This window comes from Danio aesculapii, chromosome 21 (assembly GCF_903798145.1).
Source record: "Danio aesculapii chromosome 21, fDanAes4.1, whole genome shotgun sequence".
Classification (NCBI taxonomy): domain Eukaryota; kingdom Metazoa; phylum Chordata; class Actinopteri; order Cypriniformes; family Danionidae; genus Danio; species Danio aesculapii.
The window spans coordinates 34,806,725-34,831,361 of NC_079455.1; positions in this window are offsets into that span (position 1 = coordinate 34,806,725).

Genomic DNA, 24,637 nt, shown 5'->3' on the forward strand with positions numbered 1-24,637 from the left:
TATTTTCCAGTATTCTGTCCACAAGCATGGTTGTTGTTCTTTTACTTTTAAGTTGATTGAAGATGAACAGTTTAGGAAGCAGAAAAGCCTTAAGTTCCTGCTGTCATCCAGGATTCTCCCCTGATCATTGTTGTCCAGCAGCTCCATCTACACAAGGCAATGAGGTGCTAAAAATGCTGTTTTGCACTCTGGGTCAGAGAGTGGCCTGAGGAGAATCTGAACTTTAAAAAAGAACTTTAGAACTTTCAGAATGTTCCAAAAGTCATAGAAGATTCTATATATAAAGTTCTTTCCAAAGGTGAAGTGTCTCATATTTTTGTACCATTAGCAAAACTAAAGTCTACTTATGCCTCTGCATATTGAGCTGGGACAGTAAAAAGGTGCTTTATTCATTGAATAATGTAGCTCTAATGATCTGGTTCTGATTCTGAGAGAAAAAGACGACATGTTCTGAGGTTAACACAGTTGAAGTCAAAATTATTAGCCCTCTCTTGATGTTTTAATTATTTTTAAAATATTTCCCAAGTGCTGTTTAATGTAGAGAAGGTTTTTAAACATAAAAGTTTAAATTTCTAATAGCTAATTTCTTTTGTCTTCTCCATCATTAGAGAACACAATATTTTTCTAATTATTGTGCAAGATACACTTTAAAAAATATCCATAAATTAGCAGTTTTCTGTATTTTGTGATTCATGTTTTTATTTTTTTATTATTTCCCAATTACTTATGCATTAGTGCATTAATTACACAAGCCTGATTGGTGAATTGCTGCACAGATGGTTGCCTATCTGTAAGGTTCTCCTCTCTCCACAGAAGAACGCTGGAGCTCAGACAGAGTGATCAATAACCATCGGGTTATTGATCATCTCCCTGACTAAGGCCCCTCTTCCCTGATCACTTAGCTTAGATGGCTGACCAGCGCTAGGAACAGCTCTAGGAGCTCTAACAGCTCTAGGAAGAGTCCTGGTGGTTCCAAACATCTTCCACTTATGGATGATGGAGGCCACTGTGCTCATCGGAACTTTCAGAGCAGCAGAAATTTTTCTGCAACCTTCCCCAGCCTTGTGCCTAGAGACAATCCTGTCTCAGAGGTCTACACACAATTCCTTTGTCTTCATGCTTGGTTTGTGCTTTGACATGCACTGTCAACCCTGGGACCTTATATAGACAGGTGTATGCCTTTTCAAATCATGTCCAATCAACGGAATTTACCACAGGTGAACTCCAATTAAGCTGCTGAAACATCTCAAGAATGATCAGTGGATACAGAATGTAGCTGAGTTCAATTTAGAGCTTCACAGCAAAGGCTGTGAATACTTATGTACATGTGATTTTTATTTTAATAAATTTGCAACAATTTCATTAAATCTTTTTTCACATTGTCATTATGGGGTATTGTGTGTAGAAATAAATGAATTTAAACCATTTTGGAATAAGGCTGTAACATAAAAAATGTGGAAAAAGTGAAGTGCTATGAATACTTTCCAGATGCACTGTATATTTAATTGTAACTTTAACTTAATTTGATTGTAATGTGCACCTTTTGTAAAGCTGCTTTGAAACAATAATTATTGCAAAAAGCACTGTACAAATAAACTTGAATTGAATTAAATATTACTGACTTTAAAATTGATAAATAGTTAAAAATTGTTGAATTTTAATCCAAAACTGCTTTTATTCCAGCCAAACGAATCAAAATAAGACTTTCTCCAGAAGAAAAAAATATTATAGGAAATACTGCACAAATGTCTTTGCTCTGTTAAACATCACTTGGGAAATATTTGAAAAAGAATTTAAATTTCACATCACTTTGCCTTTAACTCAACAGTAAATGCATTGATCTTGGTGTGTGTTTGAAAACTGAAGGAGGTTTATGTCCCAAGAGGGACTCTGTAAGCAGTTTGATTGAGGTCCACCTGGTAGTAGAGACCTCCGGAGGTCACCTTACTCAACCCTACGGCACGGGACAGCTTCTGACAGGCATTTAGCAGCGGACAGGATTGCTGAGATGAAAGCCACCCTTCTATTTGTCCATTGACCCCTGTGGAGACGAAGCCATGTATCCATCAACCTGAGGTGAAAGAGCAAAAAGAGAAGACAACCGATGAGCCACTCTTCACAATCCAATAATTAAGTTGTTGTCAGGTGTAAATACCCTGAGGGAAATAAAAACAGGAGGAAACTGTGTATGAAGAGAAGCGCTGATGGAGGGAGATGGAGTGAAACAGGTGGAGGAGAGAAGGCACGTGAGGACGGATTGTTTTGGGGAGGAAGTGATGCGTGGCCTGCAAGATGATGAGAAGACGAGATAATTAAATGTGATGACAGAGAGCCTGGCTATCCTGGATGAATGCTGATGTGAATAGCGGCAGCAATGGATGGAGGTAACGTTTCATTTAAAAAACGTAAACATGTTGGCTGTTTACATACCAACGGTGTTTTGGGAGGCTGAAAACTATGATAAACAATTCAGGCATACGGATAAAGATGAAGGCAGAATTGTTAGCCCTCTTGAAATTTGTATTCTTTTTCAAATAGTGATGTTTCCCATTTTTAAACATAATAGTTTTAATAACTAACTTATTATAACTATTTCTTTTGTCTTTGCTATGATGACAGTACATAATATTTTACTAGTTATTTTGCAAGATTCTAGTGTTGAGCTTAAAGTGCAATATTTAACAGCTTAACTAGGGTAATTAGGCAATTTAGGTTAATTAGGCAAGTCATTGGACAACAGTATTTTGTTCAGAAGCCAATACACAAAAAGCATTTTTGAAAAGCGGGCTACTAATGATGTTTCTTAAACTATTAACAAAAATAAAACTACTTTTATTCCAGCCAATCTAATCAAAGATTTTCCCCAGAAGAAAATAGGATGCCCTTGCTCTGTTAAACATCATTTGGGATATATATATATATATATATATATATATATATATATATATATATATATATATATATATATATATATATATATATATATATATATATATATATATATATATATATATATATAAACGTTTCACAGAAGGTCTAATAATTTTGTCTTCCAATGTACTTTTTGTTTTTACATATTTTATCGGCTTGTTAATTTGAGACGTGCTTGTTAAGTTGTGATGTATAGAAAACTGTTTCCTGGTCGAAACCGCTACTCATTTGAAATGAGAAAGTATTATATTATATCACATTAAAGTGAATTTCTTACAAAATCATGGTGTACACAACAGTCTCTGGACGTCATCCCAGACACCAATATTTTAACAATTTATAAAAAATGATTCACTTACTGGCCATCCGATATCAGAGCGGGAAAAATAGGTATTGAACACGTCATGTTTTTTCTTGGGAATAATATTTCTAAAGGAGCTGTTGACATGGAATTAAACCAGATTTTGGTAAAAACTCAAACAATACAAACATAAAAATAAAACAAAACAAATCTGAAAAATGTGTATGTGTAATAATGACACAAGGAGAAAGTACTGAACTACTGAAACATATTTATTACTTTATATAAAAGGCTTTTTTTTTGTGATGGCAGCCTAAAGATGCCTTTCATATGGAGAATGAAGTCACATCAATTGCTCAGGGGTGAGTTTAAAGATCTAGATGGTTCTGTGGGTCTCGTCTATCAAATCTGATCTTTAATCTGTATTTTCCATTGGATTCAAGTCAGGTGATTGGCTGGGCCATTCTACAGCTTGATTTTCTTTCTCTGAAAGCATTTGAGAGTTTCCTTGGCTGTGTTTTGGATCATTGTCTTGCTGAAATGGCCACCCTGGTTTCATCTTCATCATCCTTATAATGTAGATGTTGGACTGAAGAAGCTAATATTCATTTACAATGATAAATATTTTTATCAATAAATATATATTTCTAGACTTAAAAGGATATAGATAATATTAATTGTGACAGCAACTATTGACAGTCAGAGCTTTGTTGTGCATGTAGGGGGCGTGAAACTACAGATTCTAGACAGTATTTGATTGGACAGAAAAATGAATGAGAATCTGCTGATTCCTATTAATGGTAGTAAGAGGCTGTATGTATTGAATGCATAGATCATCTAAATGCAAATATACAGTCTTTATGAGAATTCGAGCTTATAGATACGTTGATTGCATTTTATTTTTAGGTATGTGTACTTAATGTGCAGTTACAGCATAGTTGCCTAAAAGATACAGGTTGTATTAGGCCATTTTTTTGGTAGGTTTAGAAATAGTAACTAGTTATGACTATTATTAAATCATGAAAAGCACATAGTACACGCATGTGAAACAGAACTGTCAAATAAAATGCTACCGATAACCTTAAAACATACATATTCATAATAAAAGCCAATAAAAAAACATCAATCTTTATTTCACTGTGACTTTAAGAGCAAAATCTGACATTTGTTTTCAAATAAAACAAAATACACTCTCAGAAATAATAGTACAAGGGCATTAGCAATCTTGTCATATAGAGTGCTTCTTTGTATATTTTTGGGAACTAGTATGTATACTTTATTTACTAATGTCTAGTAAAATATTATTTGTTGTCATCATGGCAAAGATAAAAGAAATCATCTTTCAAAAATCTTATTTATCAAAAATCTTCTTTCCATTAAACAGAAATTGGGGAAAAATATATAGGTGGGCTAATAATTCAGGAGGGCTAATAATTCTGACTTTAACTGCCTGTTCAATTGGTTTTACTTTTTCAAAGAAACACTATGGAAAGGACTTTTGTCAATAAAAATATTAAGATTACCTGAGGAAAGTTTGACAATTATGTTCAGTTTAGCTGGTGATTTGGAACCAGGTGCAAGTCTGATATAAACAAAGTCTGTCATGGACTAAGTTGCCCTCTGGCTGGACTGCATTACATTCACAGCCTGCGGTAATGAAACATGACATCTGATCATTAAATTCGTCCTACAAAGTTGGCCAGAGCTGAAGCAAAATAATGAGAAGGGAAGTTTTATAGAACTATGTTTTATAGCTTCAAACGAGTTCAGGGTTCAAGACTTGTAGTTAGCTGTTCCTTGATCAATGCAAACCTTGCTAACACAAGCTTCTTAAAGGGATAGATCACCAAAAATAAAAAAAGGAAATTATGTCATCATTTGCTTACTTTTATATGTTTTAGAATACCTATAAGACTTAAATTCTCATGTACAACTTAAAAACAACAAGTGTTAGGCATCAGGTGGTTGTCTGAAGTGGCATTTAATAAGAGGGGGCCCAGAGAAAAAAATAAATGAACATAAATAATAAATATATAAGGTTTCTATGATTTCTGGGTCCTCTGAATGGTATATTTAGGCAAGGCAAGGTTATTTTTTCAAGCACATATCATACACAATGATAACTGAATATGCTTTAAATAAACAATAACTAAATGAACAAAATAGACAACAGTAAAGATAGGAAATAAAAACAAATGATTAAAACCGATTTAAAATGTGCTAAAACTGGTTTAAAAGTAATAACGATATTAAAAATTTTGACATTCAGGTCAATCCTACTGTATATTAAACCTCCATTCTGATTATAGCTCTTGAAATTGTCCTAACCTTAACCCCAATATGACACCCCTGCATAGGGCCCTAAATCCAAAGTGATGTCCCTGTATAGTCCATTCACTAAACTGAAACTGAAAGAAAACAAAACTGAATTGTCCATCCCAGGCTCATTCTGAATATGTACCCCTATATACATTTCTGGAGAGCATCAAATACATCCCAGGAGCTAAGTTTTTTACAGTTATTGTTTTTGCAAATCCACTAGAGGCCGCTATGCACGCTTTTTGAGATCTCAAATTTCATTCGCGCCTGCTGTTCTCACATAAATCAACCAGAGGCCACTGTCAACTGACTGATGGACTGACCCACCCTATTCTCTATTCTCTTTCCATAAACCCAACTGATAGTGATTTCAAAAGCACAAATAGACCTGCCCTGTTATTTACTTGTTTATTTTATTTTTTGGCTTGTTTTTGTCTTTCCCACTTTCTGGAACCACATCACATCACAAGTTCACCAACGTACGTGGCGAGCCACTCAACAAATTGGTAACAGTGGAAAAGCGTCCATCTGTCCATACCAGCGGTCAGCTTGTATAAGCATGAAAAGGAATGGCATCATACCGCCCAGTAGCATTTGTTTTAAAGACGAAATGCAGCCATACGTACCTCTGGCAACATAATTCTCGATCTCCAGAAATGTATATAGGGCGTCGTTTTCAGAAAGAGCCTATATTGGAGTTGTTTCACCTATGGCACTCAATCGAAAAAGACAAAACCTCAACATGCTCAATTGGCTAAGTGGGCATTTATTTCTTATTTACTTTTTATTAAGGTCGCATGAAATTAACCATAAACTGTTTCATGCATACAGGTAGTTTAGTTTTAAGATAATCTGTCATACAACACACAAAACAAAAATATATATTACCATAAAATACCTGTCACGGATTGGCCAGGCTCTTCCACCAGCATCACGCAACGATCACCGTCACCTGAGTATTAACCACGCACAGCTGCACCCAATCACTTCCATTCACTATATAAGCACACACCTCACTTCAGTCAGTGTCCGGTCTCGTTCCCACGAAGCGGACTCATAGCGAGTATCTCCTGGTAGTCACTATCACATTGATCTAATCTCTTGAACTTACCTGCTCTCTGTTTTGTTCCAGTCTGTCCAGTGTTCCCGGTGTCCTATCTGTATTGAGTGTGTCTTCAGTCTGTCTTCCCCGCAAGCCCTCTGGTGTGTGCATTCGGTCTCCCTCAGTGTCTGTCATCCATCCTGCTCCGAAGAAGGAATATCTGCTCAATCATACAACAGTCACATCCCCTTTGTTATCCTTGTCTGCTCCTCTGCTGTAATAAACATCTTTCATTATATACTCAACTAACTTGTCCGTCTGCTTCCCTAACAGAAGACCGGACCAACACCAATACAGCATGAGCACTCCCGATCCATTTCAGGAGTTGGTGGACTCCCTGAAGAGAGTTTTAATGCCAGCTACTCCACTTCCCGAAGCACCACCAGCACCGAGCACTTCTTCACCGTCCACCCACTCATCCAGTCCCATGGCTCGACCAGCGCCCTACTCTGGCGGGGCGGAGGAGTGCAATGGCTTTCTATTACAATGTTCTCTGATATTCACAATGCAACCAGATTTATACCCCACAGATCGGTCCAAAATTGCCTTCATCATCTCCCTTCTCTCTGGGTCGGCTCTCAGGTGGGCTGAGACCATCTGGCAGCAAGCTGGGCCGGTAACTAGTTCCATTCATAACTTTATCACATATTTCAAGGAGGTCTTTGGTCATACAGATGGAGAAGTAGCAGCCGGAGAACAACTATATCATCTGAAGCAGGGAGCCATGTCCACCCAGGACTATGCGCTCCGGTTTCGTACTCTGGCTGCTGCTAGTGGATGGAATGAGCGATCTCTCCTAACCACTTACCGGCTCGGATTGGAGCCCAACCTGAGGTTACAGCTGGCAGCCCTCGACGATACCATGGGGTTGGAAAAATTTATCCAACACTCACTTCGATGTTCTGATCGTCTGAAGGTCTACCAGCATGATCTCCCATCAAACTCACAAGCACTCCTTCGTCCGCCAGAGCCAGTCGTCCCTCCAGAACCAGAACCTATGATCGTCGAATCTGGTAGACTTACGATTACTGAGCGACAGAGGAGGCTGACCCGGGGTCTGTGTATGTACTGTGGTGCCGAAGGACATGTCAGGCTGGACTGTCCCATTCGTCCAGTACGTTCATTGGTGAGTGTGTTCAGTTCTCCCGTTGAAAAAATGCACCCTCTCACCACCAATGTTCAGTTAACTGCCCATTCTGTCTCTATTTCAGTCACGGCCCTCATCGACTCCGGGTCAGCCGGAAATTTCATCTCGCACGCCCTCTGTCGCCGCCTCCAGCTCCACACCGAAGCCTCGACGAACGTCTACCAGATTCAACCTATAACCACCGATATCCATTCCCAGGCACGTATCCATCGTAAATGTGAACCCGTCACCCTCAGAGTAGGGTTACTTCATAAGGAAGAAATTCAATTTCTGGTTCTGGAGGGAGCATCAATGGACATCATCCTAGGGCGCCCGTGGCTGGTGAAGCACGATCCCATCCTCTCTTGGGGCACCGGAGAAATCAAAAAATGGGGTAAAGAATGCGTCTCCAGCTGTTTTCCCGACCTACCCTTGCAGATCCAGAAACCCATAAATGTCTACGTCACGTCTTTCGAAAGTCCAGTTGAGAACCGATCCATCCAGATCCCGAAGATCTACTCCTCATACGAGGACGTATTTTGCCCCAAGAGAGCTTCCCAGCTACCTCCACATCGGCCATGGGACTGCGCCATTGACCTGCTTCCTGATGCTCCTATGCCCAGAGGTAGGATCTACCCGTTGTCCCTTCCAGAAACTAAGGCCATGGAGGAGTACATTCAGGAGGCTCTGAGTCAGGGGTATATTCGCCAGTCCACGTCACCCGCGGCCTCAAGCTTCTTCTTCGTGGCCAAGAAGGACGGAGGGCTGCGGCCATGTATTGATTATCGAGTCCTGAACCAAGGAACCATCAAATTCAGATACCCACTTCCTCTCGTCCCTGCGGCCCTGGAACAACTCCGATCCGCCAGGATATTCACTAAGTTGGACCTCCGCAGCGCCTACAATCTGGTACGAATACGCGAGGGGGACGAATGGAAGACGGCGTTTGTGACCCCTACTGGACACTACGAATATCTGGTCATGCCCTATGGTCTGGTCAACGCCCCCTCCGTATTCCAGAACTTCATACACGAAGTCCTCCGGGAGTTCCTCCATATCTCCGTCATTGTCTATATTGATGATATCCTGATTTACTCCCGGAGTGAGGCCGAACATCGCCACCACGTTGCGGAGGTCCTACAAACCCTACGGAACCATAAACTGTACCTCAAGGCTGAGAAGTGCTCATTTCACTTACCATCTGTCCAGTTCCTCGGATACATCATTGACCGAAAAGGGGTTCGCATGGACGAGGGGAAGGTCACTTCCGTCATCTCCTGGCCTGAACCAAAAACCATCAAAGAACTCCAACGATTCCTAGGGTTTGCCAATTTCTATCGCCGTTTCATCAACAACTACAGTCTTATCACCGCTCCACTTACCAACCTCCTAAAGAATCAACCCAAAACACTATCCTGGTCACCCGAAGCGGCCGCAGCCTTCCAAAGACTCAAGAAGTCCTTCACGCAGGCTCCACTCCTGACTCACCCCAATCCCGACTTACCTTTCGTGGTCGAGGTGGATGCATCGACCACCGGAGTAGGAGCCATCTTGTCCCAGCTCCATGGCAATCCCTCACTACTCCATCCATGCGCCTACTTCTCCCGTAAGCTCAGCCCGGCGGAAAAGAACTATGACATCGGGAACCGTGAACTTCTAGCCATCAAGCTCGCCCTGGAGGAGTGGCGACACTGGTTGGAGGGAGCTAAACACCCATTCCAGGTGATTACCGACCATAAAAACTTACAGTACCTTAAAGAAGCGAAAAGACTCTGTCCTCGTCAAGCCCGGTGGTCCTTATTCTTCTCCAGATTTCAGTTCTCCATATCATATCGACCAGGATCCAAGAACATCCGGGCGGATGCACTCTCCAGAATCCATGACCAACAGGAAACAAGTGAGACCCCGGCCAACATTCTCCCAGATCAGATCACTGTCTGTCCCATCACCTGGTCTGCTCCAACAGTTGTCGCCACCCCAGAGTCCAGAACTCCGCCGGGCTGTCCCCCCAATAGACGATTCATCCCTGAAAATCAACGGGTAGATCTCATTCACTCCAGTCATACCTCTCTGGGCACAGGGCATCCCGGGGCCAACAACACCCTCTCGCTGCTATCCCAACGCTTCTGGTGGCCGAACATGGCGAGGGATGTGAGGAGATACATCCAAGGCTGTAGAGAATGTGCCATGTCAAAGAGTCCTCGTCATCTACCTGCAGGAAAACTCCATCCCTTGCCCATCCCAAACCGCCCCTGGTCACACCTAGGAGTTGACTTCATGACAGACCTCCCATCGTCTGAAGGTAATACTTGCATTTTAGTCATTGTAGATCGATTCTCCAAATTCTGTCGTCTGATTCCTCTGAAGGGTCTACCCACAGCCCTAGAAACTGCTGAAAACCTATTTAACCATGTCTTTCGATGTTTTGGGCTACCTGAAGACATAGTCTCGGACCGAGGACCCCAATTCATCTCCAGACTATGGAAAGCCTTTTTTAGACTCCTAGGTGTGACCGTCAGCCTCTCGTCTGGCTATCACCCACAGACCAACGGCCAGACTGAGAGGAAGATTCAAGAAGTGGGGCGGTTCCTCAGGACCTTCTGTCACGGTCATCAGAACTCCTGGAGCCAGTTTCTGGGCTGGGCGGAATACGCCCAGAATTCCCTGCGGCAACCTACCACCGGACTTACGCCATTCCAGTGTATTCTGGGCTTCCAACCTCCACTATTTCCCTGGGATGGCGAACCTTCTGACGTCCCCGCAGTGGATTACTGGTTCCGGGAGAGCGAGAGGGTCTGGGACGATGCTCATCACCATCTCCAGAGGGCAGTTCGCCGAGCCAAGGAGGTGTCAGACAAGAAGAGGATTCCTGGACCTGCCTATGCTCCGGGGCAGAAAGTTTGGCTCTCCACCAGAGACATCCGCTTGCGACTGCCCTCCCGAAAACTTAGTCCCAGATTTGTTGGTCCCTTCACCATCCTGGAACAGGTCAACCCAGTCACTTATAAGTTACAGCTACCACCACAATATAGAATCCACCCCACATTCCACGTGTCACTCCTTAAACCCTTTCACGACCCTCTGATTCCCTCCACAGAGCCTGGCCATGAAGAGGAACCCCCTCTTCCACTGATGTCAGAAGAAGGGTCTATATACAAAGTCAAGGACATTCTACGGTCCCGACGTCGTGGTGGTCATCTGGAATACCTCGTAGACTGGGAGGGATATGGTCCAGAAGAGAGGTCTTGGGTCCCCAGATCCGATATATTAGATCCCGCACTTATGGAGGAGTTCCACTCCAATCACCCCGAGTTCCCAGCACCTCGTGGACGAGGTAGACCACCACGGCGTCGGCGGTCTAGGCCCTCAGGAGCGGGCCCTGGGGAGGGGGGTAATGTCACGGATTGGCCAGGCTCTTCCACCAGCATCACGCAACGATCACCGTCACCTGAGTATTAACCACGCACAGCTGCACCCAATCACTTCCATTCACTATATAAGCACACACCTCACTTCAGTCAGTGTCCGGTCTCGTTCCCACGAAGCGGACTCATAGCGAGTATCTCCTGGTAGTCACTATCACATTGATCTAATCTCTTGAACTTACCTGCTCTCTGTTTTGTTCCAGTCTGTCCAGTGTTCCCGGTGTCCTATCTGTATTGAGTGTGTCTTCAGTCTGTCTTCCCCGCAAGCCCTCTGGTGTGTGCATTCGGTCTCCCTCAGTGTCTGTCATCCATCCTGCTCCGAAGAAGGAATATCTGCTCAATCATACAACAGTCACATCCCCTTTGTTATCCTTGTCTGCTCCTCTGCTGTAATAAACATCTTTCATTATATACTCAACTAACTTGTCCGTCTGCTTCCCTAACAATACCACAGGGATCATACAACTACCTCTTAATTAAATCAACATCAAGACTTATTTAATTCATGCTGCAATACATTTTTAAAATCATTCAAAGAGGGGATTTTTCTAGTGGTGTATTAATCTGCAAACTGTTCCACAGCCAAGTAGCATAGTAAGAGAAAGCTGTTTTCCCCTGCTCTGAAAGCACTCCAGGCACTTCTTATAGAGTCCCAGATGAAGAACTGGTGGAATAGTTCTTTCTGCGCAAACATAAAAAACTGGAAATATATTTAAAAAGGGTACCCATCGATGTATTTACAATGGTAGATATGTGACCAAGCATTAGATATAAAATGCAATGCAATATTATAAATGTTATCCAAGCTTTTTTGTAAAGCATGCATGTTAATAATAGCACCATAATCTAAAATGTACAAAAACCTACACTTTCGCTTTCTAGCTCCAAATAAAAATCTTTTTTTTGTCAATACAAAAAAACCCCAATCTTGGTTTAAATCTTTTCACTAATCAATCCAATCAATACATACATCAATGCCAACTTCTCGTCAAGCCAAATTTCTAAATATTTGTAAGCAGTTACTCTTCCTATGTGGGATCCATCAATTGTAAGAATGAGCAGAACAGTGGTCTTAGAATGGCTGTGAGTAAAAAGAATGTATTTAATTTTGTTTGCATTTAAATCTAATTTTGGCATGACGTGCAACATTTACATTGCAAAAACGTCCAGTTATAGGTCTAATGTGATTTTTGGACTCCAAAACTAATGAGTTAATGGGCAAGTGGAAGTGTTGCATTTAAAATTGATAGAGTAAAAACAGATTTAGCTTACTTACTATGCAAAAAAAAGGGAAAACTTGTGTGCTTGTTGCTGATGGGCACTTATTCGTACTGTATGCTCAATAATGGTTCAGTCTTGGTCAGTAGGTGACTGTCGGATTGATATGTTTGTTAATAATTTTATGTAGTAGCCCATGCTTCAGACTCACAGCAGAAAGTCCAGACTCCATAGTATCTTTCATTCAAAGGATCACTCAGATCTGATTGACATGTCATTATCCCAATAATAACAGACCAGCGTGTACACTTTCAAATGTGAATCTTGTAGAATACACATACCTTAGTTTCTCATGATACATTTTAATTGTCCCAGTTACAAATTAATATGACAACTTTGAAACTGTTGGCATGATATCTAAGGCTTAGACCAGGGTCTTAAAACGAACTAATTATTTTCCAATTTAGACATGAGGGTGAGTAAACCTGGCTGAACCATTTACAAAAGACTATGTAAGTCACAATTCAACAGTATAGCAAAATACTTAGATAACACAGCTGTTGTATGTAGACAGTAACCTCCAGTTTACCATTTAGAGGTTGAAAGGTTTGCGAAGTGGTGTGATTTAAACCATCTGTTTATTAATATTAACAAACTAAAGTAATGATTTTTGATCCAAAGTCAATTGGAAATTATTCACCTGTGTTTATCCGCGCAGAACCCATTAAACAAGTGTGCTCTTATAAATATCTGTCTGTTTACATAGATAACTTGCTTACCTGGGGTCCACGTGTAGACAGTATTTGTTCTCGTGTCCAGTAGCGAATAATTTTTTTATTGAGATTGAGATTTTTTGGTGTACAGCAAAAAATAATAATTTTGTTTTGTTTTATTTTATTTTATAAAGCTGTGATTGAAAGCATAATACGCTCTGGATGTTGCAACATAGGCTCATTCTGAAAATGTAGCCCTATATACATATCTGGAGATCGTGAATTATGTAGCCAGAGGTACGCATGGCTGCATTTCATCTTTAAAAGAACGCTATGGGGAGACATGACGCCGTTACTTTTCGCGCTTACAAGCTGGCTGATTACCTCTGTATGGACGGTGTTACCAGTTTGCCCAGTGGCTCATAGTGTATATTGCTGGACTTTTGATGTGAAGCGGAGTTGACTGCAATGACGAGGTTCAAGTCTGGTGAAGAACGGTTCCAGAAAGCAAATATGACAAAAACAAAAGAAAAAAAATAAAATCAAAAAGTGAATAACAGGGTGAGAATGTGGTAAAATCTGAAAATGTGGTAAAAATCAGGTTGCCGCGATGGCTTTTCTTTTTCTGGATTGCTTTTGAAAACCATATCAGTTGGGTTTTGGGAAGGAGAAGGGTGGGTTAGTCAATCGGTCAGTCAGTCAGTCAGCCGACAGCAGCTTCTGGTGGATTTACATGAGACGAGCAGGTGCGAATGGCACTCGCGAGAGAAATTTGAGATCTCACAAAGCGTACACAGCGGCCTCTAGTGGATTCACAAAAACAGAAACTGCAAAAAAACATACCTGCTGGGATGTATTTGGCGCTCTCCAGAAATGTATTTAGGGGTACGTTTTTAAAATGAGCCTGGGTTGGGACTTACTGTGTGGTATGGTAACATTACAGTTCAATCTAAAGCCAAGCTTGGATGTTTAGTGAAGAAAGACATGAGAATCAAAGGGAAAAGAGAATATTGGAATAAGGGAATTTTTCTATGAGCAATCAGTTCTTGATGTAGCTATTAAACTATCATTTAAACTGTGCAGATGCAATCGATTTAAGAAATCTTTTTTACCTACATTAATTAAACTTTTAAACATGTAATGTTTGTGTTGATGATTAAATATTTGTGTTGATTTGTGTTGTCTGTTTTGTTCAGTGTATGCAAATGTTGGCCTACGGTCCCCTTACAAAAAATTACTGCCGTTTTTAAAAAAAAGAATACTGCAGTTTTAGTTAACTTCTGAAAAGTGCAGTTTTTTTGGACACGAAAAAACTGTGTTAAGTATTTTGCAGGATTACTGCAATACAACTGAAGTACTACAATACAACCAACTGCAGTACATCTACTACAATACAACTGAAGTACTACTATAGTACAAATGTAGTACAACTACTGCCATTCAACTGAATTACTATTACAGTACAACTACTGCAATAGTACTAAAGTGATAGTTCTGCTATAATGCAGCACAACTACTGCAATGGTACTGAATTACTACAACTATAATGCATTCTGCTACTGCAAGACATGTTAAATAATTGATTGCACTTAGGTTCATAAGTATTAAAAGTGCACTTTAGTTTTGTTATGTATTGCAGTATTGTAATCTCTCCCTCAAAAAAAAAAAAAATTATTTTTACTAATGCTTAGCTTCTTAGACTTTACACACCTGAAACTTTGTCTATAGCACTTGTTCACTGCTGCTCTTAGAGTTGTGTAAATTGCTTCCTTGTCCTCATTTGTGAGTCGCTTTGGATAAAAGCGTCTGCTAAATGACTAAATGTAAATGTAAATGTAAATGTATTGTAGATGTATTTCTGTAGTTACAGTAAACTTCTGAAAAGTGCAATCCAATATATTGTGGTAGTACTTCAGCAATACAACTGAAGTACTGAAACCTCATTTGGAAACCATAGTCCACTAAGCAGGAAAAGTAGTAGCTGTACTTCAGTTGTATTGCAATATCGGTATGGCAGTTGTATTGTACTAGTACTTTAGTTGTTTTGCAGCAGCAGTACTGCATTACAGTGGTATCACTTCAGTAATATTGCAGTAGTTATACTGCAGCTGCATTGTAGTAGTAATTTAGTTGAATTGCAGTAGTTGTGCTGCAGTTGGTTGTATTGTAGTACTTCAGTTGTATTGCGGTAATACTGTGATATATTTAAATAACACAGTTTTTTCATGCCCAAAAAACAGCACTTTTCAGAAGTTAACTAAAAACTACATTACTCTTTTTTTTTAAGTATTTTTGTAAGAGCTGTACTGCTGTAAAACGTTATTGCGTTATAGTTGCTGTTGTACTGTTCAGTTCACTGCAGTTATTTTTTATTACTCGTTTTTGCAAATAAACCGGAAACTACTAGAGCTATAAACTAGACTAGAAAATTACTTAAATCCAAAAAACATCCCTGAAAAAAGTACAAAATATTCTTGGAAGATGTTGAAGAACAAACCCCTTGTAACACAAGTGCGGTACAGTTCTTACCATACCATTGGCATATTAGACTACAGCAACACAAGTGCAGTAAAGACAGAGTTTACTTGTTTTTACTGCAGTTTACTGCGACTTATACTGCTGTTGAACTTTATTGAACTGTATTTGAACTGTGTTCATACTATATTGTATTGCAATTTTCTAATTGTACTTTTACTGCAGTAATACTTCTATAAACTGCTGTTGTACTGCACTTTTTTACTTCAGTTTAATGCAGTTATTTTTGTAAGGGTCCAAGACAAATTCCCCATTAGGCACAATAAAGAGTATTACTGTAAGTAATAGCAAAGTTCTCAACTGGATTATGCCAACTTCAACAGAGACTTACATTTAGAAAAGTACAGAGGAAATCCTTGAATCATGTGCATCAACTCAAACAAGCGAGCCCTAGAGCGACCTCTATAATTATCAACCACCAAAGCTGAGAAAATTGCAGGTTATCGAATGTCTTGAAGGTGAATCTTTAGGGTTTTAATCCAAACAAGGTGTCATCTTCCTCCCTAAACAGAGGGCAGATGATAATCATCGCTAATTGCAGTCACGTGTCTTTTTGCTGCACTCCAAGGTCCACATCACATCTCTTCCAGCCCACGCAGAAGATAATGCATTTCCCTGCAGATAATTACACAGTGCTAATAAGTTAAATGCTGATGAACTACCGTTTAAATTGGTGCTGGTGTCTGTGTGCATGAAGAAGAGGAAACTATCTGCTACTTTTCCTCATCATTTAAGAGTACTGTGTAAGAAAACGGATATAACCGTGACTGTGCAATCTCTAGAGTCTGCCGTAATGATGGCCGCTGACATAGATTCATGCTTATCATTACTCTGTGCTGTTTACAATAACACCTTGGCTAGCTTGAAAGTGTCAGCGGGGGGAAGCGGTATTAAGAAAAATACCCAGCATTACATTTTAGCCCGCGGCGCAAAAATGCCTATCCATCTCTCATTCTGGGTGGCTAAACTGATGGATATCAGAATTTCGCAATAACACGGGTATAGCCTGATGAATTGCCGGTATGCCTCCTCACCTTGTTGGACAGGGTCTTGTGTCTTCGTACAAGAGATGACTGCCTAATCTTAAGTCAGATACTTTAGTATGGCTATTTTGTCATTTACATAGATACAAATAAGGAGATAAAAATGCTAAATGCAGATAAACAGTTGTTGTCCTCTGTTTAGAGTAGTGTTTCCCACCCTGTTCCTGAAGGCACACAACAACACATATTTTCAACCTCTTCCTAATCAAACACACCTGAATCCACTCATTAAAACATTAGAAGTGACTCCAAAACCTGAAATGAATGGGTCAGATAAAGGAGACATCCAAAATATGTACTGTTGGTGTGCCTCCAGGAACAGGGTTGGGAAACACTGGTTCAGAGAGTCAGAAGATGCAGTTTTGAGTACTTGCAGGAGTTGTAAGTGTATAACCCACAACTGAGGTGCCCTTGAAAAAGCCACGTCACCCCTAATTGCTCCCTGGGTACCTCACTGATGTGTGTGTGCACTTTGAAGGGTGAAACGCACAACGCTAACTTTGGGGCTTGTACTCTCTAGGGAGTATGGGTTACCGTACTTTGCTGTCATGTCACTTACTTTCACATATAATCATGCAGAACTGTTACGACAAACAGCAAAGCATGACTAAAGGCGTTTCATTTGTACTTGGAAGCGCCAAGTCTGTACTTTTGGCTTGAACACACCCCCTCAAGTCTGGCTGCATCTCAAATCTCATATTTCCAAAAAAAAGTATGCGATAGTAGTAGTAGTAGTTTGTATGTATGTATGAATTCACAATAAATAAAAGAGTTTGTGGACCTGAACTGACCTTCTTCCAAGAGAGTGTGTATACTAGGGGTTCTCGAGGTCTACATTAAAAGGTCCAAATCTGCATTTTTATGAAGGTCAAAGGTCCTGAAAACAATTGATATTATATAACTTGTTTTTTATTAACATCCATAACTTGCATCACTGTCAACACTATTTATTTTTCTTTAAATAAAGTGGCATTTGCATTCAAAACACATTAAATACAATGCAAATGTGGTAAAACCACTAATATAGTGAATGAAATGAGGTGTGTTCAATTCAATTCAGTTCACCTTTATTTGTATAGCGCTTATTCAATGTAGATTGTGTGTAATGAAAATTTTAGGTGTTTTGCGGTCCTTATATCTGTATTTTGTGGATACTCCCATTCAAAATGTGTGCATGGTTTCCGCTACATTCATTCTTCCATGGCGGGGCGCCACGCCAAAATTCATCCTGCCACAGCTACATTACAGCCTCTCTTTCAAAACATTAAATTTTTTTAATAGCGGGTTATAATCGCACCAAAACGTATTAAAAGGTAAGTGAATTATAACAGCGCAAACTTTTCTGTAATCGTAGTAGTGCTGTGCGTTATTTGTTTAACGCTTTACGGTTACGTGCTGACGGAAGCCTGGATTATACTCGACGCGTTTGCTTGTTCGCTTGACTGACTGGTGCGTGATGCGTGAGACCCAACAAACACGACGTATAGCCGTTTCACTTTACTTCAGGATGCATTAACACCACTCTGTAGGTCTATTGGACACATTCATAAATATTCCTAGCAACTCTAATAAATGCTGGAGACATAGTCGTTACATAAATGCACTAAATCGCACTTCAGCAGCGTTTATTTGAGAGGGCACAAGAAGGTCTGTGCGCTGTTGAAGTGGCTTATATTTGAGGGGGCGTGCAAGAAGTTTTGTGCACGAGCAGAGGAAATCAGCGCACAAGCAAAGAGATTCGCATGCTCGTAGGCTATTACATAAATGCAATCTCGACCTAATACTGCACTCACGACATTTGTCATTGAAATAACGCCACAGGTAGTTGGTAGATCTGTGGAAAAAAAAAAGGCCTGCCGCCACAGCTGGAAAAAATTCTAGAGGAAACACTGGTGTGTTTCATTTCATAGTGGTGTTTCAAATTTCCACTCTTTACAACTCCAGTTGTCTCATTACAAATCATCAGAATGGCTTTGTATTGGCTTGGGGCAAAATAAACGCATACTTATCTGTCCATTCAACATCGAAATGTATATTCTCTTAATCAAGTTTATTTTTCCGCGAGACCAACATCTTCCATTCAAAGCATTCAAATTGCTTTGCTCTTAAATGTTAAAGCAGGCACGTGCGCGATTAGCCCGCTGGATCACGTGAAGCCTCATATGATCACTGGATGTCATGACAACGTCACGGTGTCATGGTGGAAAACTTTGAATATTTTGCCTTCAATTTTATTTTGGCCTGTTTTTTTTTTTTTACAAAAATGCAAACAACTCAACAGTTGATTTACAAGGTTTATGCATTTATCAATTAAGGAAATCCACAATTTAAATCCTTTACGCAAGGTCTTGCAATATAAAATGTACCCTCGAGGTCCGGGTCCAGACCGGAGTCCGTACTTTGAGAAGCCGAGGTGTATACAGTGTAAACTATATTATGGTGGAAATACAGTGGTGGAAAGAGTAGCTACTGAAAAATCGTACTCAAGCAAAAAATACAACTCAAAAAGTAAAAAGTAGCCCCTATAAAAAACCCTGTGATTACTGCTCTAAAATATGTTTTTTTTTAAATGTCTGGGTAAAAAACAACCTTTTCACTCCATTGAACACAATATATTTTATTTTAAGAAACATTTCAAATAGTTTGGAATGGTAAACATGCCAGTATAAGAAATAATAAATAGAGAATTAAGTTTGTAAAATAACAGAAAATGTCCTGGCAGCTTATTACCAGGTTTTATAAAAAAATGTAAATGAAAGTAGATTATTCAAACTTTTTAACATTAAAAGGTTTTGGAGGAATGATCAATGTATTGCAATTTAAAAGCATAAATAAGTAAAAAAAAAACAAAAAAAACTGCAAAATACGGAAAACTGTCAACTTACAGATATTATTTACAGTGTACCACAGAAACGTCACAACAGAAAGTTTTAGTGGTTTTAAAACCATGACTTTTCCAAACTGGTAAACCTTGAAACCAGTTATCATGCGTACTTGAAAATATAGTAAGTATTGAGTATTATGCTGTAAAAACTATTCCACCTTATACCCAGTAAAATTATAAGGTACTTTACATCAGTACATTTTCTTTCAACATTGTTTTTATGTAAGTTAAGTTATTTGGCATTTATTTACAACAAATTTAAAATGCAAGATTCATTTAATGTAAGAACACATTTGTAATGATCCCAGACAGAGAGGATCCAATAGCGAGTAAGAATATTCATTACATGAACAGAAAATATATATATCAAAGGATACAAAATTACTGGAAGCCAGAGACAATGAAAATAGCAAAACACCAAAAACAAAGAGTGCCAACAGGCCAAACGAAGAAGTGAAACAGGCGAACGGTCAGTACAGGCAGGCAGCAATCACCGTAAACAAACAAACAAAGCAAGGTTCAAACACGGAAGGCAAGGAAAACGCATCGTAAAGTTCACTTGACAGATAAACAAGACTCAGCAACAATGTGTGTGTCTGTGCTGCTTTTAAAGTCCATGTCATCAGTTCTGAACAGCTTCAGCTGTGTGTGTTAGCCAATCAGCTAGGATTAGGAACTGGTGTGTGTGTGTGCAGTTCATGACTGGATCTTGTAGTCCATATAATGGGGGATTTATAGTTCTATGCGATCTGTGTGTTTACCAGTGATCTGCCAGGATTAGATTGCCGTGATTGTGACAACATTACATTGTTGTATGCATTTATAATAAGCCCTAAGAAAGCGGATTGATGTGTTTACATATGGAGCGAAAACTGGAGCAAAAATTTTGTGACTATATGTTAACACTGCATCACTGAGAGAACATTTGCAATTTGTGCATTATTTGAAAACGTAACGTTCTGTACTGCATTTTAGTAATTGTTTAAAGCCATTTGACAATTTAGTCATCCCATTCTTCATCTTCTCATCAGCGATATGCAGACTTAACTAGTCTGTCAGTCATTGCATGTAATGATTTTACATTTCTTGGACACTTTTAATGCATTAAATATGTTTTCTGCACTTATAAAGCGCATATGTTTTAAATTTAGTCTGTCTGATGCCATTTTCTATGCGCAATTTTGATGGATGGAACGAGACTGATAAACTATCGTATAGTAACTGCAGGTTGAAGGAAAATAACACCGAAAAAAGTACTAATACAGCGTTGAAAATTTACTCAAGTAAAAGTACACATTTTCTAAACAACACTGAAAAAAACATTTATTGGATTTACTACTTTTTTTTAAGGTAAGCTATTGCAAACAATTTATATGGGCTGAATTAAAACAATTAAAATTTTGTACTATTCATATTAATTTGTTTGTTTAAATGAATTAATTCTGTATGGTGGGGCAAAACTTTTCTGAATGCAATATAAGTTGTTATTGTCTATAAGTGAATTGGTATCGTTTTTTTTAACCCAAGGACTAAGTCATACTGAAATATCTTTATGTCTATCAGTGATGGAGCACTTTCAAATCAATGTCTGACACTTGAGAATGAAACGGCTTTATCATCATAGGTATGAAAGTGACTCTGAACATGAGGTCAATATCACAGCAGCCAGGTCAAGGAATGGGAACTTCTACAGTACATGCATATATAGATTGATCTTTGAGTGTAGGTAATGAAATGGTTTGTGGCTCATCAAAGAAATGGTCAGCAACAATCGGTTTATACCTTGTGAAAGCACCAAGTAATGATCTAATATATACACTAACTGGCCACGTTATTCAGTACACCAGTCCAACTGCTTATTAACGCACATTTCTAATCAGCAAATCACATGGCAGCAACTTTTACATGTATTTAAGCATGTAGACATGGTCAAGACGATCTGCTGCAGTTCAAACTGAGCATCAGAATGGGAAAGAAGGATGATTTAAGTGACTTTGAACGTGGCATGGTTGTTCGTGTCAGCTGGCCTAAGTATTTCAAAAACTTCTGATCTACTGGGATTTGCACGCACAACCATTTTTAGGGCTTACAGAGAATGGTCTGAAAAAGAAAAAAATCCAGTGAGGGCAGTTCTGTGGGTGCAAATGCTTTGTTGATGCCAGAGGAGAATGGCCAGTCTGGTTTGAGCTGATAGAAAGGCAGCAGCAACTCAAATAACCACTCGTTACAACTGAGGTATGCAGAAGAGCATGTCTGAATGCACAACATGACAAATCTTAAGGCGGATGGGCTACAGCAGCAGAAGACCACACCAGGTGCCACTCCTGTCAGCTAAGAACAGGAAACGGAGGCTACAATTCGCACAGGCTCACCAAAATTGGACAATAGACAATTGAAAAACGTTGCCTGATCTGATGAGTCTCGATTTCTGCTGTGACATTCGGATGGTAGGGTCAAAATTTGGCATCAACAACATGAAAGCATGGACCATCTTGCCTTGTATCAATGGTTTAGACTGGTGGTGGTGGTGTAATGATGGGGTGCAGGGGGACGTAGCAACCGGAGGGGACGAGGGGGTTATATCCCCCTCACTTTTAGAGACCATTTAGAAACAGGTGATTAATAATTATTTGAATGCATGATCTCATACAGCCGTCCCCCCCTCATTTAAAATGTCCGCTACGCCCCTGGTGTGGGGGATATTTTCTTGGCACACTTTGGGCCTATTAGTATCAACTGAGCCTTGCTGACCATGTCCATCCCTTTATGACCACAGTGTACCCATCTTCTGATGGCTACTTCCAGCAGGATAACTCGCCATGTCATAAAGCTCAAATCATCTCAGACTGGTTTCTTGAACATAACAATGAGTTCACTGTACTCAAATGGCCTCCACAGTCACCAGAGCTCAATCCAATAGAGCAACTTTGGGATGTGGTGGAATGGGAGATTCGGATCATGGATGTGCAGCGGACAAATCTGCAGCAACTGCGTGATGCTATCATGTCAATATGGTCTAAAATCTCTGAGGAATATTTACAGTACCTTGTTAAATCCATGCCATGAAGAATTAAGGCAGTTCTGAAGGCAAAAGAGGGTCCAACCCTGTACTATTAAGGTGTACCTAATAAAGTGGCCGGTGAGTGTAAAGCTATTCATGATCTCATTGATCTTCAGTAGAATCCAAATACTTCCCCATACCATGTGTATACATTATTAATATTTAAAAAAGGCTCAATTTATTCTGTCTACAATATGCAATGCCTATAAATTATATCAATCACTGTACGCTTACATATCATTAAATATTTCTTGGTAATACTTTAGCTTGAGTATCAAATCTCATTATTAACTACCGGTTGTTGTACTTATAAAGTTTATATTCTGCATGATCTTGTTCTACAACCCTAATTCTACATATTATCTACTGCAAACCAAACAGCTTCTTTAATATCTACAAATAAGTAGATTTTTTTAAAATTATAAATATGTACAAACTTAGTACAAGAGAATACATCTCACAACAAACATGAACAAAACAAAAATAAATAAAATAAAATGAGAGAAATTATCTCAGTAATGCAAAGTATAAATAAATGCCAGGGGTAAAGAAAAAAAGGTAAGATAATATTAATTAAAACTTTTATTCAATCAATTGAAAGTTACTTATGCTTCATATGTTTTTTTTTTGCGTTTCTGTTTTTAATGTTACATAATGTAGTACCGTATTGTTTAATCTCCTTTATAAAATGTTAAAAATTTGGCTTAGCTTTGGCCCATTTCTTGACATGAATATGGTATTTTCCAAGTAATATTATCAGTATAAGTAAATATGTTGTACTTTTTGAATCAATTCCATCTTGTACTAAAGCAAATATGACATCATATGACCCAATTTATATTTGTGTACCAAATGTCCTTGAAATGTCTTGAGTATACACATTGAAAAAACAGATGAGTAACAGATTCTTTAACAATACCAAGCTAAACTTTTTATTTATTGATATAACAGCGAGAACTGTACATTAAAAATAATGACCATGTGTGACTAAATCTTGCTTGACATCACAAACTCGTATACATAGATGAAGTACTTATTAGGGCTATATTTAAATATAAAACACCACTGAATATAAAATTAGAGAACTGTCGAGAGATCGACTAAAAGCTTCTGGTTCCTCTTTACAAATTTGTCTGGACACACATAAAAAAAAAAAATCGCTATTTACTACCCCTCATTTCTCTTTATGGGTCCTAATGGGCCTGTGCGCCACATTAATCCCCCACTGATGCTTTCAAAAAAACATTTTCCACCAGATATGCCTCTCTATCTCTTAAAAACAGACATTTTTTTCCCCTTTTCTTCATCAAAAGACACAGTCCATAAACCCACTTACATCTGTGCCGCAGTAAAATTACCAGCAAGACTAATGGGGAGGCGGTTTCAAACTTGACTGGCATTTGAGAGAGTGTCACTCTGACTGAAAAGCCATTATTGACACAGATGTGGTGGTCAAATATACACAGTGATGCTATTTTGGTGACGGCTTCATTAGCCCATGACAGTCCCATCAACACCTCAGATAACACATTCAACACGTGTGGGGATTCTGGATGGCCAGGTCCCCAATGCGTGTATAAATGACGAGCATATGCTAAAACAGTCGAATTAAGCATCTGTTAGGAAATTACCGAAGTGCAGCAACGGTAATGAATATGTCTCACATGCAGACGCAAATCCGCAACACAAACTTGGGGCCTGACAAATGGATGTGATGATTAAATTCACCGACTTGATTGGGCAAACATGGGACATCTGGGATAGTCGAAAACATTAGCAGCTAAGAGTCAGCTCTTTGCAATCAGTGTTGAGAGGGAGCATGTATTTTACATATCTTTTCAATCAAAAGCAATCAGTACTTTTGCATAGCTAATGTGAAACTACAATGGACATCTGAACAGTGAAATCGGCCACCTTTCGATTCATTAATGTGAACTGACTGACAAACTGACTGTCTATTCATCCCTTCATTCATCCAT